Here is a 16,292-nt window from a genome sequence, read left to right on the forward strand (position 1 = left end):
AGTCAGCCTGTGCTGTGAATGCTGGTTCTGTCTAGTAGTAACAAGCTGTGTGACTTGCCCAAGCTGCTTAACCTATCTGAGCTTTGAATTCTTCATCTGTAAATATAAAACCCTTCTGAGTGATTGTGAGGATGGAAAGAGAGCACAAAACGAGTGTTCAATGATGGTAGCTCTTACTACTTTTCTCCACTGAGCGAGGCATCCCTGTCTGTACATCCAAGCTATAAATATACTAGAGGTTTCCCTGGACTAGGCACTCTTGGAACATTTGACTCAATAGCCTTTCTCCTTTTTTTTTTTTTTTTGTGAAAAATTGATACTGTGGGCAGGTTTGTGGTTCTCCATGTCATTAAGTTCAGAAATAAATGTGCTCGACCACAAACTCCCTGTCTTGTCTCCAAAGACAGTTCAGGTTTTTAGTCTGCATGTGAGTAGAGTCTGCTCTTGCCTGCAAGGAGCATTCCTATCCCTTGGGATAGGGCTCAGGGCTTAGTGGGGCTTCGTGAGGCTTAGGCCCCAGCAACTTTCACTGTATTGTGTCTGAGAATTTTCCTCACTATCCTCATTAAGGCCCAGTGTCTCTTGCAGTTCAGTCTGGCATGGCCTTAAGTCAGTGAGAGCAAACTCAAGTGAGGGCAGAGAGGTAACCAAATTGGTGCTGTGGAAGATGGGGTCGGGTACAGCATGGGGACCACAGAGAAGAAGGAATGGCAGCTCTCAGTCCAGCTGAGGCTTGCCAGGCAGGAATGCAGGCCCAACTTTGCTATATCCTGTTTGTTTTCCCTAAGAAAAGCTGCACATTTAAATTTTCGTGTGATATTTTCCAATTTTCAAATGTTGCCAACTAGTCCAAAGTATTGTCTCACTCTATGAGATTAGAGTTAGCCCATGGACCACCACTGTGTATCTTGGGATATCCAGTGCCAGCTTGTAGGTTTCTAATAATTCTATGGGTCAGGGAGATACTGCCTTTGTCTGCATGAACTTGGATCACTTAGAAGGATAATCCCCTTTAAATGAGAAAGGAACAAACTCCCCATAGAGAAGATTTTAGGTCTGAAATTATCCAATATATTTTCTGCTCTTGACTATGAATAATGTTAAAGAAAAACTTAAGAAAATGTAACCCTCTTTGATCATTATCTCTTGATAAATATTACAAATTTCAAACCTTGTTCATAGAAGGTGAAAGCACTTCAGAATAGGGTGGGTCACCCATCTATGCATTCAGACTCCCAACAAGAGTCACTGTTTGAAATGGGACAGAGATGTCTTACCCAGATATGATTTCCATCAGCATCAAGTTCTTCTGACTTAAAGACCCATCTAGGATCAACAACTTGCAGGTTGAAAACCCATTTGGAGTGGAGCCCCTGGGGCATCTGTGGAGAGAAGCAGGTTTCCGACTACACTCCCTCCACCACTTCAGATTGGATAGAAGAGGAAGAGGCGCACTCTTCTAGATCATTGGGGTGGTGGTGGGGAGAATTGCAGCTGAGAGCCAGCCAGCTCCTTGTTTGGGACACCAGTGCTGGAAGGGAAAATGGACTTTTGTAAACCATCTAATTTAATGGCTTTCACATTGTGTTCTGAGGTCTTCAGGGGAGCTTGGGGATTTTCCATATACACTGACCTTTTAAACAACACTATAAAACTTATTATGGAGTATTGGTATTGTAGATAGGAGGTCATTTGAGGAAACGAAAGACAACCTCACGGGTCTCATTTTGTCTTTTAGTTGAAGAACCAGCCCGGTGTCTAGATTGCCCAAGGTTGCACCGTTGAAAGTCAAGCCAGTCCAGACTCTGGCTCTGTTGTCTCCAAGCCCTTTCCTGCACTCAGTGTGCACCTTAGCTACCTCTTTTAGCACCTGATTTATCTCTTCTTAAAGGTGCTGGAGGCATTTTCAATTTCTTGCTGAAAGATAAAGTAGCTGGAACTGCTTTGTTTTTTGTGAATTTGGGCAATTTGCACATTTTTGACAAGGGCTTAGCAGCCACTGTTTAGCACACCAACCATACACCATTTAGGCTCACATTTCTTTGGCTAGTGGGATCCTGACCACCACCAGTCTTTCTTCCTGGCCTCCATCCATAAGGACTGTGGTCAGTTGGGAGCATTAGAGGTTGGTATGTTCCGGTGGTATGTTGATAAGTTTTAAAGTGGTGTGCTCTCTGGGAGTGGGTAGCCTTGATGTGTAGAATTTGCCAATTTTCATTGTGTAAATACTCCCACCATGGCCAATTTCAAGTTAAAAATGAGACATCACTGAGCAAGAAGTTGGGAAGAGACGCACAAATGACTCTGTGCAGCAGTGCTAGCTGGCTCCAGCACTCCACTGTACATTCTCCTCCTCTCAGTTAGGAATTCATAGGCCCCTAGCTTAGCCTCAATTCTCACCTCCACAGCCAGTCTTTTCACTTTTCCTTACTCCAACATTTCTCTCCCTATATTGCCAAGCCAATACCTTGGCATGATCACTTTATCAAATGAGTAATTGAATTAAAAGTATCCTTATATTACTTAAGAGTTTACAAATGAATTTTGGGTAAGACCATAGGCAAATGTTTTCCCATTCTAGTCTTTTAAAAACCCTACATCTTTTATTGATTTATGTTTTTAACCATTTCTTAGTTTTGTTTTTTTAAAACCTAAGTATTCTAAGTTATTTCACTAGATGGTGCTATATAGAGTTCAGAGTTAGGGCAAGTGTCAGCTCAAAAATCTGGAAGTCCTCTGAGGAAAACCTTTCTTCTTATGACCAGAAGTTGTCATCAAATTGAAGTTGGAATATTCCAATTGACTTTATTCTTTTCCTTGCTTTTGTCTTTGGGATTGGTGAAAGCTTCTCACCAAGACAGATTGTCATTTGCCACTTGCTTTAGGCATTGCTTACCCCAGTGGTGGACGGTGCTTTAAATTTTCTCTGGTCATGAAGATCTTGCCGTATCTTTTGCACTTTTGAAAAGCTCTGCCAGAAGTCACACTTGATTTGGAAGGTGTCTCTGCCCCCTACCCTGTGACTGACTACTCCTTAATCCTTATTCTTTGGGTACCAACATTCGTTGTCCCCAAAGTCTCATTTCTGAGTGCAAAATATGTTGCTGAATCATTTTCAAGATGGCTCATAGAAATTTGAATTCTACAAACCTCATTCAGTACTTATAATTTGTTGGGAAATGTATAATCCCTTCCACATATTTCATTTTATTTCATTCATTATGTACAGGAAGTTAGTATTTTAACCCGATGTTTATAGTGTTTTTCTCCACTCTCCATTCTCAAGAGACACATAAAGAACCTCTTTAAAGAAAGGATAAAAACTTTATTGACTTGCATTTACCACCTGTAAAATAGTCATCAATCATTTTCACTTTTAACCACAATGATATATAGGCCTATTGATTGGATTAATTAGTTAAAAAATTTTTGATTCCATATTAAGCACAGAAATGAAAAGATTATTACTTTTTATTGAAAGTATCTTCCCAAAACTCTGTCACTTCCATGAAGGAGCCATGTTTTACTTATAATTGTATCTCCCAGCAGAGTACTAGGTATATAGTAGGTGATCAATAAATACCGCTACATTGACTGTTAGGTTACACACTTTTAGATACTGTGCCAATTATTCTTTGTAATACTAGAGTAAAGCAGTATTATTCTTATAGTGTCCCACAGAATGAGGAAATGGATTCTCAGAGACTTGTCCTAGGTCCCACAGGCAATGTAAGCATAACAGCTGGAATTTTCTCCTGAGCTTGATTTCAAAAGCCATCATCTTATTGATTTTCTGAAGATTAAGCATTAGGTCAGCTGGAATTCTTTCAGGTCCTGAGAGAGAATTACAAATGCTTATTGGCTTCTTTTTTGGGGGAACGAAATAACCAAATGTTATAGCAAATATGAACAGTATAGCACTCAACTTTGGTAACCATATGTTTGTGTTATTCACATGAATGTCATTCTCCCTACCTAGGGGAGAAAATATTCTACATCACATTTTGCAGATCTTCACAACTGACCATAGAAGAATTCTTAAAAATGGAAACATTGAGTAGTATTTGACAAGGCAGATAAGCTGATTTGATTAATAATGCAATCTCTTTACATGTTATAGGTTTAGATAATCCATTTATTCTTGAGTCAGTTTTGGTAATTTGTGTTTTTCTAGGAATTTGCCCATTTCAAGTATTATCTCATTTGTTGGCATATAGTTGTTTATAGTATTTCTTTATAATCCTTTTATTTATGTAGAGTCTGTACTAATGTTCTCTCTTTTATTACTTATTTTAGTAATTTGAGACATCTTTCTTTTTTCCTTGGTCAGTCTAGGTAAAGTCTTGTCAATTTTGTTGATCTTTTCAAGGAACCAACTTTTGGTTTCATTAATTTTCTCTATTTTTGTATTGTCTATTTCATTTATTTTGGCTTTAATCTTTGTTAATTCGTTTCTTCTGCTTGCTTTGGGTTTAGTTTGCTTGTCTTTTTCTAGTTTATTAAGATGAAAGTTTAGGTTATTGATTTGAAAACTTTCTTCTTCTTTTTTTTTTTTTAATATAGGTGGTTCAGCTATAACTTTTCCTCTAAACACAACTTTGGCTGCATCATTTGTATGCTATATTTTGGTCTTTCTTCACCTCAAAGTAGTTTATGATTTATCTTTTTATTTCTTCTTTGACCTATTGGTCAAAGAAGAAATCAAATGTCAAGTAAGCATGTGAAAAATTTATGCTTAACATCATATGTCATTAGGAAATTACAAATTAAAACAACGAGATGCCACTACACACATATTAAAATGGCTAAAATCCAAAACATGGACAACACCAAAGGCTGATAAGGATGTGGAGCAAAAGGAACTCTCATTCATTGCTGATGGGAATGCAAAATGGTACAGACACTTTGGAAGACACTTTGGCAGTTTCTTATAAATCTAAGTATACTCTTACCATATGATCCAGTGGTCATGCTCCTAGATATTTATCCAAATGAATTGGAAACTTATGCCCACACAAAACCTGCACATGCATTTTTATAGCAGCTTAATTCATTATTTCTAAAAATTGGAAGCAATCAAAATGTGCTTCAAACAAACTTTGATACATCCAGACAATGGAATATTATTCAGCGATAAAAAGAAATGAGTTATCAAGCCATGAGAAGACATAGAGAACCTTAAATGCATATTGCTAAGTGCAAGAAGTCAGCCTGAAAAGGCTACATACTGTATGATTCCAACTATATGACATTCTGGAAAAGGCAAAGCTGGAGATAATAAAAAGATCTGTGATTGCCAGGGGTTCGGGAGCAGAGAGGGGAGGATGAGTGGGTAGATCACAAGGGAATTTTAGGACAGCAAACTATTCTGTATGATACTGTAATGGTGGTACATGCCTTTATGCATTTGTCAAAACCCATAGAACTTTACAACACACAGAGTAAACCTTAATATAAACTATGGAATTTAGTTAATTATAATGTATCAATATTTGTTCATCAATTGTAACAAATCTACCATACAAATGCAAGGTGTTAATAGTGGGAACTCTGAAGGGAAAGGAGGATAATATGGGAACTTTGTACTTTCTGCTCAGTTTTTTAATTAAAAAAACAAGCTAAAACTGCACTAAAAATTAAAGTGTACTAATTTTTTTTTTTAATTTTTAAAATTTTTTTCCTTTTTCTCCCCAAAGCCCCCTGGTACGTACGGTATATTCTTCGTTGTGGGTCCTTCCAGTTGTGGCATGTGGGACGCTGCCTCAGCGTGGCTTGATGAGCAGTGCCATGTCCGCACCCAGGATCTGAACCAACAAAACACTGGGGCTGCCTGCAGCGGAGCTCGTGAACTTAACGACTCGGCCACGGGGCCAGCCCTAAAGTGTACTAATTTTTAAAAAAAGAGTGTAAGCCTGTGTCTCACATACATAAACTAACCGTATTTTGAATTTCCAATGAAAAGCATTTTAGATAATTTTGTAGACTGGAATGTGTTAGGAAGAGGGAGAAAGGAGTTGATATGAGCCTATATTTCTTGAAGCAAATGAGGAAACAAATGCATCAAATTATTCTTTCCAGTTATGTTTTAGTCTGGAAAAAAGGCTAAATTTTGCAGTTTTATTTTTTTATGAATGCACACAGATAATGTGGTTCCAAAGGGATATTTTAAAGTCACAGTAATAGCACTCTTGTGTATGAATGCCTAACAGTTCCCCAGTCTCAACCCCTTGTGAGCATCCTCCCCTTTGCTTCCAGGGAGAGCAGAGGCAAAAAACAAAACAAAACAACAGCAAAACTCCACTCACAATCATATAGTAGTTTCCCTTTCTCCAGAGAATGAATAAAACATTAGTCTAGCCTATAAAGCTCTGCATGATCTGGTTCTTATCTACCGTGTAGTCTCATTTCTTGCATAAGAATAAATGCATCAATGAACATATTTAATGAACACCTGCTTAGTAAAGGTCATTCTGCAACATTCTATGGACCCAGCATCAGGAACATAGATGTGTTTTCTACTACCATTTTTTATAGTTAAGTGTCTAGCACTTTATAATTCAGCAACAGGAAACTTTACGTTCTCTAAATCCACCCTGCTCCTTCCCACTTCTCAGCCTCTGTGATCGCTAGTCCCATTGGCTGGAATGCCCTCACCAAACCCTTCCTCTGCTGTTGTCCTCCTGTGAAATATCTGCTTGTCTCGCAAGATTCAGCTCAGTTTACTTCCTCTGTGGCATTTTCCCCCATTGCACATCATACCTACCTTCGCTGTAACAATTTCATGGTTGTCTTATGACCATTTTTCAATGTATCCCTACTGGACTGTGAGCCCTTTAAGGGCTGTGTTCTTTCAACTCTAAATCTCCAGCCCCTGGAACACAGCCTTGCAAGGAAACCTGGGTGAATGACTGGCTTTATTCATTTATTCAGCAAATCTTTACTGATTGCTTTCTCTAAGGCAGGCTGTGTGTTGGGTGCTGAGGATCTTGCACAACCTCATGGGACTTAGATTCCAGCAGGGGAGAGAGAAATAACAAAATGACTTGAGAAGGTCATAAGTGGTATGAAGAAAATGAGAAAGAAGAGGTGATAGAGAATGGATGAGCGGATGAAGAGGACAGAGCTCATTTTAGGCAGGGTGTTTAGGGAAGGCTCTTGGAAGAGGTGACATTTAAGCTGATCCAGGAAGAAAGAGAAAGGGATGGCTGGGATAGGAGCTGGAAAAGATGGAATAAGAGGGCCAAGGAATGTGAACATGGAAAAGTCTTAGTATATTTAAGGAAGGGAAAAGCTGGAACATAGTGATGGGAGGGGGAATTACAGATGAGGCTGGACAAAAAGTGGGGCTAATTAGCAGAGACTTTGATGTCATGATGAGGACTCTGGGTTTTATTGTCAGTGCAAAGCTTGGAGGGTTTTAACAAGGGAAGTGACATGATCTGATATATTTTGAAAATGTCATTTGCCTACTATGTGACAATGAATTTAAAGGGGCTAAGGGAGACCAGTTAAAAAGCTTCTGCAGTTGTCTAGCTGAGAGTAGATGGGGGCTTGGACTGGGGAGGGGTGGTGGAAGCGGGAATTGTCTACAGTACCTAGTTTCCAATGAGATCTCTACTCTAGTACTAAAAAGGTGACTTGTTTCTAGCTTCTGAGGTCAGAGTAACAGGTTGACTTTAGGGGAATACGCCATAGGGGATGGATGGATGGACGGATGGATGGATGGATAGGTGAAGGAAGAAAACAGGTAGGTAGGTGGATCAGTAAACAGGTATGCTCCATGCCTTGAACCTTTGCATTATTCTTTTCAAATAGGATTTTAAATGGCATGTTGAAATGGTCAGATTGGCGTTTATGTGATCTTTAATCCTCCGGGGGCTTCTATACCACCATATTGTACCTATATCATACACAAGTAGTGTGAAGACTATGTCTGTATAATTGTGTGGCTTGTTTTAGCTTTTGTATTTAATTTAATGTTGTTTTAAAAAGGTTTGAGGACAATATTTGCTACTGATTTTTCACTGGAATGCCTTGCATATAGTATGTATTCCATAAATATTTATTGAATTTAAAGGAATTGGATCCAGTCATAATACTAGCATCAACTTACATGCTTCTAAACATGTACTGATTAATGCCATTTTCTTGTTCCTTCCTACCTACCTTCCTTCCTTCTTACTTTCCCATACCTTTCTTTGATTCTTTCTTTCTTCCTTCTTCCTGGGATTGACAGTCTAAGATCTAACTGATATCCCAGTGTTTTGTTAGCTATTGGTGAGTCAGTAGACCTTTAAGTTTTGGGCAGGGAACTTTTGTACAAGAATCTATTAATATGTAAAAATCCTCAGAGTTGCCTCCTCAGCAGTTCTCTGCTGTGTTCAGAGATGTTGTCATACAGGCTACTGTTGGGTTGTAGAGATCCACAAATGAATTACATTTTTTTCAATGCTCTTAAAATAGGAAAAAAATATCAACTCAGCTGTCCAGTGGAAAATATATCACTTGTGTACAGTTTCAAAGTTCTTAAGTGGGTTTCCAAGCTAATACATAGATAAGTATTTGTTTAAATACTCATACTTGCTAACTTGAAATGGAATCCTTTATGAGAGTCTATTTGATCCTGAAGATGTTTCTGAGCATCAGTTTGTAAATTTTAAAGTCCAGACTTCAAATCCAACTTAGAAATTAAGATGAAACATCTTGCTATGAATGTTACCACACTCAGAAGGCTTTTCAGCAGACGAGTTCCAGAGATATCATTTCCACTTTGAAGATGCCCCGGCCCCATGTACACAGACACAGGTCTCCTGGTCTTTCCTAAAAAGCTTAATTGTGAAGGATTCGAAGGAAAGACCAGAATCCCTCCTCACCTGTGCTTCCCCTTTAAATAATAGCGTTGCTGGGCCAGGGAGACTGGGACCTGGGGCAGACCCCAGGTTGGGCCTGACCAGTGCCAGGCCTTGGACCAGGGGCCAGGAGAAGGAGTGCCCAGGAGAACAACTGCCTCCTTGCCCAGGTCTGAGTGGGCAGCGCCTTTCTGAACAGGGGCAAGGAATGTGAACTCAGCAAGCAAAGGCAATTTGGGGTTCCCCTTCCTGTTCTCACCTGGTGTGCTACTTTCACAAAGAGGCAAAACACTCTTTTTGGTGATGAGGCATTTTTGAGCTATCCTAAATGGGTTATATAAAGGCTGCTTAGGATAATAAATGAAGGTGGAGGAAATGGGACAAGGTTTACCTAATTATGGGAAAATGGTCATCGTCCCCTTGTTTCTTTCAGCAACACTTGCTTTACAAGTGTTGTCCAGCTCTTTATACTGGAAGCATTTTAAAGCTCACTAAAAATTGCCTGGAGGGGCCAGCCAGGTGGCGCAGTGGTTAAGTTCACACAATCGGCTTTGGTGGCCTGCAGTTCACTGGTTTGGATCCTGGGTGCTGACCTACTCACCGCTTATCAAGCCATGTGTATAAAATAGAGGACGATGGGCACAGATGTTAACTCAGGGCCAATCTTCCTCAGCAAAAAGAGGAGGATTGGCAGCAGATGTTAGTTCAGGGCTAATCTCCCTCAAAAAAAAAATTGCCTGGAAAATGCCCTACCAGATAACCAGGCAAATGTAAAACAAACAAACAAACATACAAGAGTTTAGAAGGGCCTTAAAGATTATGTTTCAATCCAGAGATTTAAAAAATAGAGAATGATGGTAATTATCAGTGTTTAAAACCAAAACAATACTTATATTACCTGGATGCTTCATCCTGAAGGATTGGGCCGTGGCTCACATTCTCCCAAGGAGTATAGCATGGGGTGTGCACTTCAACTTGGTGAGATCCTGCAAGAGGAATTCTCCAAAGGTGTCCTCTTGTTTCAGGCCAGAGGCAGGTTTTAAGATGGGCTCCCATCCTCTCTCGTGTTTGTTTCCCCATTGCAATGCTAGGTCCCCCCATCAAGAGCATTTGGCAGCATGGTGGAGAGAGGCATGCCAGCAAAGCTCTCACAGTGTTTATAGTGCCAGCTGCTTCCTTGGCATCCAGCAAAGTTTCATCAGCTTTTATCTGGGATTTTCTTGGAGCTCATGCTAATTTCTTCAAGATTGTGAAAGGATGAGGTATTTCCACATCTGTAACCACCAATGCTTGCTCAGTAGAAAATGATGAGAAATTAGTTGCCTCTGTAGGAAGTCAGAGGCATAGGTCTATAGCACTTTACGAAGTGTTCTCACACCCAGTGTTTCACTGCACTCTCTCGGCAAGCCTGGGAAGTAAACACCACTTGTACCAGCAGTTTAAAAGGACTAATAAGTTGACTAGCCCAGGGCAACTTAACTATTAAGTGGCAGAGTCATAACTCAAACCAAGAACTTTTTTTTTAATTACTAAACTTTATTTCTTAGAGCAGTTTTAGGTTCCAAGCAAAATTCAGCAGAAAGTACAGAGATTTCCCATCTACTCCCTGTGCTCCCCCTCCCCTGCCCCCTCCCCCCTCTCCCCCCTTCCCTCCGCCCCAGTCTCCTCCACTGTCAACATCCTTGGTTGCACCAGAGTGGAACGTTTGTTACAACTGATGAACCTATCTTGATACATCATTATCACCCAAAGTCCATAGTTTACGTTAGGTTTTACTCTTGGTTTTGTACATTCTTTGGTCCTGACAAATACGTAATGACATGTATCCACATTGTAGTATCATACAGAATAGTTTCACTGACCAAAAAAATCCTCCGTGCTCTGCCTAGTCATTGTTCCCTCTCCTCTAACTCCTGGAAACCACTAATATTTTTACTATCCCCATAGTTTTTCCTTTTTCAGAATGTCATAACTTGTAATCATGTAGTATGTAGCCTTTTCAGATCAGCTTCTTTCACTTAGTATTATGCATTGAAGTTTCCTCCATGTCTTCTCATAGTTTGATAGCTCATTGCTTTTTAGTGCTGAATAACATTCCATTGTCTGTGTGTACCACAGTTTATTTACCCCCCGAAGGACATCTTGGTTGCTTCCAAGTTTTGGCAATTATGAATCTAGCTGCTGTAAACACCTGTGTGCAGGTTTTTGTGTGGACATAAATTTCAGCTCCTTTGGTAAATACCAAAGAGTGCAATTGCTAGATAAACATGGTAAGAGTATGTTGAGTTTAGTAAGAAACCACCAAGCTGTCTTCCAAAATACCATTTTGCAATTCCACCAGCAATAAATGAGAGTTCTTGTTGCTCCATATTTTCACCAGGCTTTTGTAATGTCAGTGCTCCAGATTTTGGTCATTCTAAAAGTTGTGTAGTGATATCTCACTGTTGTTTTAATTTGCAATTCCCTGATGACATATCATGTTGCACATCTTTTCATGTACTTGCTTACCATCTGTATATTTTTTTTTTGGTAAGGTGTGTGTTTAGATCCTTTTCCCAATTTTTATTTTTCTAATTTTTAATTGAGGTATGATTGATATATAACATTATATTAGTTTCAGCTGTACAACATAATGATTCGATATGGTATACACTGTGAAACGATCACCACAATAAGTCTAGTTAGCATCTGTCACTGTACAAAGTTACAAATTTTTTTTCTTGTGATGAGACCTTTTAAGATTTATTCTCTTAGCACCTTTCAAATATGCAATACAATATTATTGACTGTAGTCAGCCTGCTGTACGTTACACCCTCATGGCTTACTTATTTTATAACTGGAAGTTTGTACCTCTTGACCCCCTTCACCCTTGCCCACTTTTTAATTAGGCTGTTTGTTTTTTTATTGTTAAGTTTTAAGAGTTCTTTGTATATTTTGGATAACAGTCCCTTATCAGATGTGTCTTTTGTAACTATTTTTTCCTAGTCTGTGGCTTGTCTTCTCATTCTCTTGATGTCTTTCATGTAGCAGAAATTTGTAAAATTTAATGAAGTCTAGCTTATGAATTCCTTCTTTCACGGATTATGCCTTTGGTGTTGTATCTAACAAGTCATTGCCATCCCTAAGGTCATCTAGGTTTTCTCCTTTGTTATCTTCTAGGAGTTTTATAGTTTTGCATTTTACATTTAGGCCTATGATCCATTTTGAATTCATTTTTGTGAAAGGTGTAAGGTCTGTATCAAGATTCAGTTTTTTGCATGTTCATGTCCAGTTGTTCCAGCACCATTTGTTGAAAGATTAACTTTGTTCCATTGTATTACCTTTGTTCCTTTGTCAAAAATCATTAGACTGTATTTATTGGGTCTATTTTTGGGCTCTCTATTCTGTTCCATTGGTTTGTCTATTTTTTCACCAATGTCATACTGTCACGATTACCGTAGCTTTATAGTAAGTCCTAAAGTTGGAATAATGTCAGTCCTTCAAGTTTGTTTTTATCCTTCAATATTGAGTTGGCTATTCTGGCTCTTTTCCTTCACTATATAAACTTTGGAATCATTTTATCAACATCTGAAAAATAACTTGCTAGGATTTTGATTTGGATTGCATTGAATCTATAAATCAAATGGAAAGAACTGACATCTTGACAATATTGAATCTTCTTATCCACAAATATGAAATATCACTCCATTTATTTTAATTCTTCTTTGGTGTCTTTCATTAGAGTTCTGTAGTTTTCCTCATATAGATCTCTTACATATTTTGTTATGTTTATACATAAGTATATAATTTTTTTGGTGTTAATGTAGATGGTAATGTGTTGTTAATTTCAAATTCCACTTGTTCATTGCTAGTATGTAGGAAAGTGATTGACACTTGTATATTAACCTTGTATTCTTCAACCTTACTAGAATCACTTACCAGTTCCAGGAGTATTTTTTTGTCAATTCTTTTGGATTTTCTACATAGACGATCATATTGTCAGTGAACAAAGATAGTTTTATTCATTTCTTCCCACTCTATATACCTTTTGTTTCCTTTTCTTGTCTCATTGCATTAGCTAGACCTTTCAGTACAATGTTGAAAAGTAGTGGTGAGAGGAGATAGCCTTGTCTTGTTCCTGACCTTAGCAGGAAAGTTCACCATTAAGTATGATGTTAGCTGTTTTTTGTAAATGTTCTTTATCAAGTGGAGGAAGTTCGCTTCTCTTGGTAGTTTGCTAAAGTTTTCTTTTTTTTGTCATGAATGAGTGTTGGATTTTGTCAGTTCTTAGTTTACATCAGTTGATGTGGTCATGTGATTTTTCCTGTTGACGTGATAGATTACATTAATTGATTTAAAATGTTGAATCAGCCTTGCATACATGGGATAAATCCCACTTGGTAATGGTGTGTAGTTCTTTTTATACATTGTTGGATTCGATTTGCTAATATTTTGTTAAGAATTTTTGCATCTATGTTTATGAGAAATATTGGTCTATAGTTTTCTTTTTTTGTAATGTCTTTGTCTGGTTTTGGTATTAGGATACCGTTGTCCTCATAGAATGAGTTAGAAAGTATTCCCTCTGCTTCTACTTTCTAGAAGAGATTATAGACAATTGTTACATCTTCCTTAAATGCTTGGTAGAATTCACCATTGTACCCATCTGGGCCTAGAGCTTTCAGTTTTGGAAGGCTTATTTATTACTCATTCAATTGCTTTAATAGATGTAACCTATTCAGATTGTCTGTTTCTTCTTTTGTGAGTTTTGGCTGATAGTGTCTTTCAACAAATTGGTCAGTTTCTCCTCTCCCTGCCAGAAACATGAGGGGAGTTTTCTCTGTTATTCACCGTGAAAACCTGGTAGCGCTCTGGGAGGTAAAACTCATCAAAGTGTTGAGGTCTCCCTGTGACTGTGTTGCCCTGATGTTTTAACTCTCAGAGTTGTCCACCCCGAGTCTCCAGCAATTCATCAATTATAGCTCAAGCTTTCCTACCCTGGCACTGGATTCTAGAGTTTTCTATTCATAGGTTTCTGTTCTGGTAAGTTGTGACTCTCTGTATCTATCTGTCTGTCTCCCTAATTTTGGGGGCAGCAGTTTGCCCTGTGACCTCTCTTCTCTGAGAGATTTAAGAAGATCTGTTGGTTTTTCAGTTTGTTCAGCTTTTTATTTACTGTTAGGACGGAGTGGTGATTTTCAAGCTCCTTATGTTCTGGACTGGAAACCAGAAGGAACTTAGGACATTTGACCTGAAGTTGGCACGTTCCTGTGTGCTGCAATGTCTCATATGGGCTGAATTTTGTAGAGAGAATAACACTGACTGCCATATCTTATGTTATCATTCATCTTGTGTGGACTAATAGCCTTACTTTGTACTTTGGAATTATTACTCATCAGCAATCTTGTCATCTGTCCTTTCACAGTTTCTTGCCTAATTTAAGTAGAACTTGGAGCCATGCTAATTTAATTCAACTCATAATAGGATGATATGGATGCAGTTTTAAGCAAAAAAAAAAAAAATATATATATATATAGTCTGCTTAGGATGGTAAAGAGATGGTATTATTCTTTACCACACTTCACCTTTCACATCTTAGTGAATAGTATAAGCTTAGTGTAGTTTTTAAGGGAATGACAATTCTTCTGATTGTAAAAGTACACTTCAATTTGCCCAATACATTGTTTATAAAGTGCTATGTACACATCATTATTTTGCAAATACATATTTGTCAAAAGCGTATCTCTTTTAGGGAAGCCCAGGGAGAATAATAATTAAAAAGCCAACATGGGCAATATGGAAATTTTTGTAAGGATGGAGATTCCAAGTTGGCAAGTAAACTCTAGGATCTACAAAGGGAGGAAAGCAGGATAATGTAATGAATAGGTATTTATTTTCCAAGTATTGATGTATTTCAGAAAAGTTTATGATGGTGGGTCAACCAAATAGTATTTATTCGTGATCAAACAGCCAAATGAAACTGCTTGGGATAATGCAAAATAATTGAGTATAAAATAAAGACTCAGAGGCCCAGGAGACATAATTCTGCAGGCATACTCCCAAATCTGTTCTCAGTAATTTACAAAGGAAATTATAATGCAGGCCATTCTTCTCAAATATATCCTGAGTGCACATTGGGTGTGTGACATCATGATGAGGCCTTGGGGAGTAGAGCCTAAGGGTTAAACAAGGAGAGAAACTCTCAGCCTCTGCTAAATTTGATCTGAGAGGACACATTGAAACAGGTATGCTTGGTAGAGAGGATTAAGAATGGAGTCAACCAAGACCCAGATTGAAAATGTCAATACCTTGTCTTTTTTCTTGTCATAAGGCACGTGGTGTAAAGGAAGTGGGAAGATGCTTCCCAGAAGGCCAGGAAAAGAAGGGGCTCAGGTTTCTAGCTGGGTTTAAAGACTCCCCTTGGATTCAATACACTCCCCAAATGATAATGTAACCACTAGTGAATGCTGCTGCCCCCCTTGACATGGGGGCTTTCTCAGCATGTAATTCTCAGCCCTCCTCCAACTTCCGGTTTACTTTAAGCTCAAGTTTATTTATTTTTCCAGTTGTGCTTTCAGGCTTTTCAGGGCAGGTAGAGTGCCTTAAACTTGTTCAACCACACTCCCCTTTTTCCAAGTACACTTAGAAACATGCTCCAACTCACATAGTTTACTAGGCTATTTTCTTTAGGAAAAAATTTTTTGTGTGTATAAGCATTTCAAGTTGTGGCCTGTGGCATTTATTTGTGAGACAATGCTTGATACAATTAATAGTTTTAAAACTACCATTTTAAATGTTTCTTTTAAAATTTTCCCCTTCCTAATTTTTTTTTTTAAGCTGAAGAGCATTTCTGAAGAAATCAACATGCGTATTAACTTTACAACATCTGGGATAATTCAATATTCTCGATTTGCCTTTTGAATTTTAATTTAGATGCACATGAACAAAAATGTTTTCCAGCCATGCCTTCAAGTACCAGCTTTACTATACATTGTCACAGGCTGTAGGCACGTAAAGTAACGAGAGGGTAGGTGCAGCGCGTGTTCATTCTATACGTAAATTGCCCCGCACCAGAAACCCAGACCTGCATCCCAGAATGCACTCGGATACACAGAAGCTTCAAAGGGAAATCTTTCCCTGGAGGGAATTGGTAAAATTGGAGTTGGGTGAACCTCAAAGGAGTCTCGATTCACAAACATTGCTTATGTTTGGATTTCGAATTGGATTTGGCTCCAGCGGTTGGCATCTCTACACTGTGCTGTGAACTACCCCAGCCACAGAATGGAGAAGAAGAGGAGTAGAATTTCCAGAAACACACAATAGTGCAATGTTGATGCAATTAAGAAAATGAGAAAATGGAGTTTAAATTGAAAAAGTCAGTCTTTATCTTTTGCTTCCTTTGTGATATCCTTTCAGCTCCATATCCTCTGTCTCCTTTGATCTCATTTGCCTTCCACTTTTCCTTT

This window comes from Equus asinus, chromosome 10 (genome assembly GCF_041296235.1).
Source record: "Equus asinus isolate D_3611 breed Donkey chromosome 10, EquAss-T2T_v2, whole genome shotgun sequence".
Lineage (NCBI taxonomy): Eukaryota > Metazoa > Chordata > Mammalia > Perissodactyla > Equidae > Equus > Equus asinus.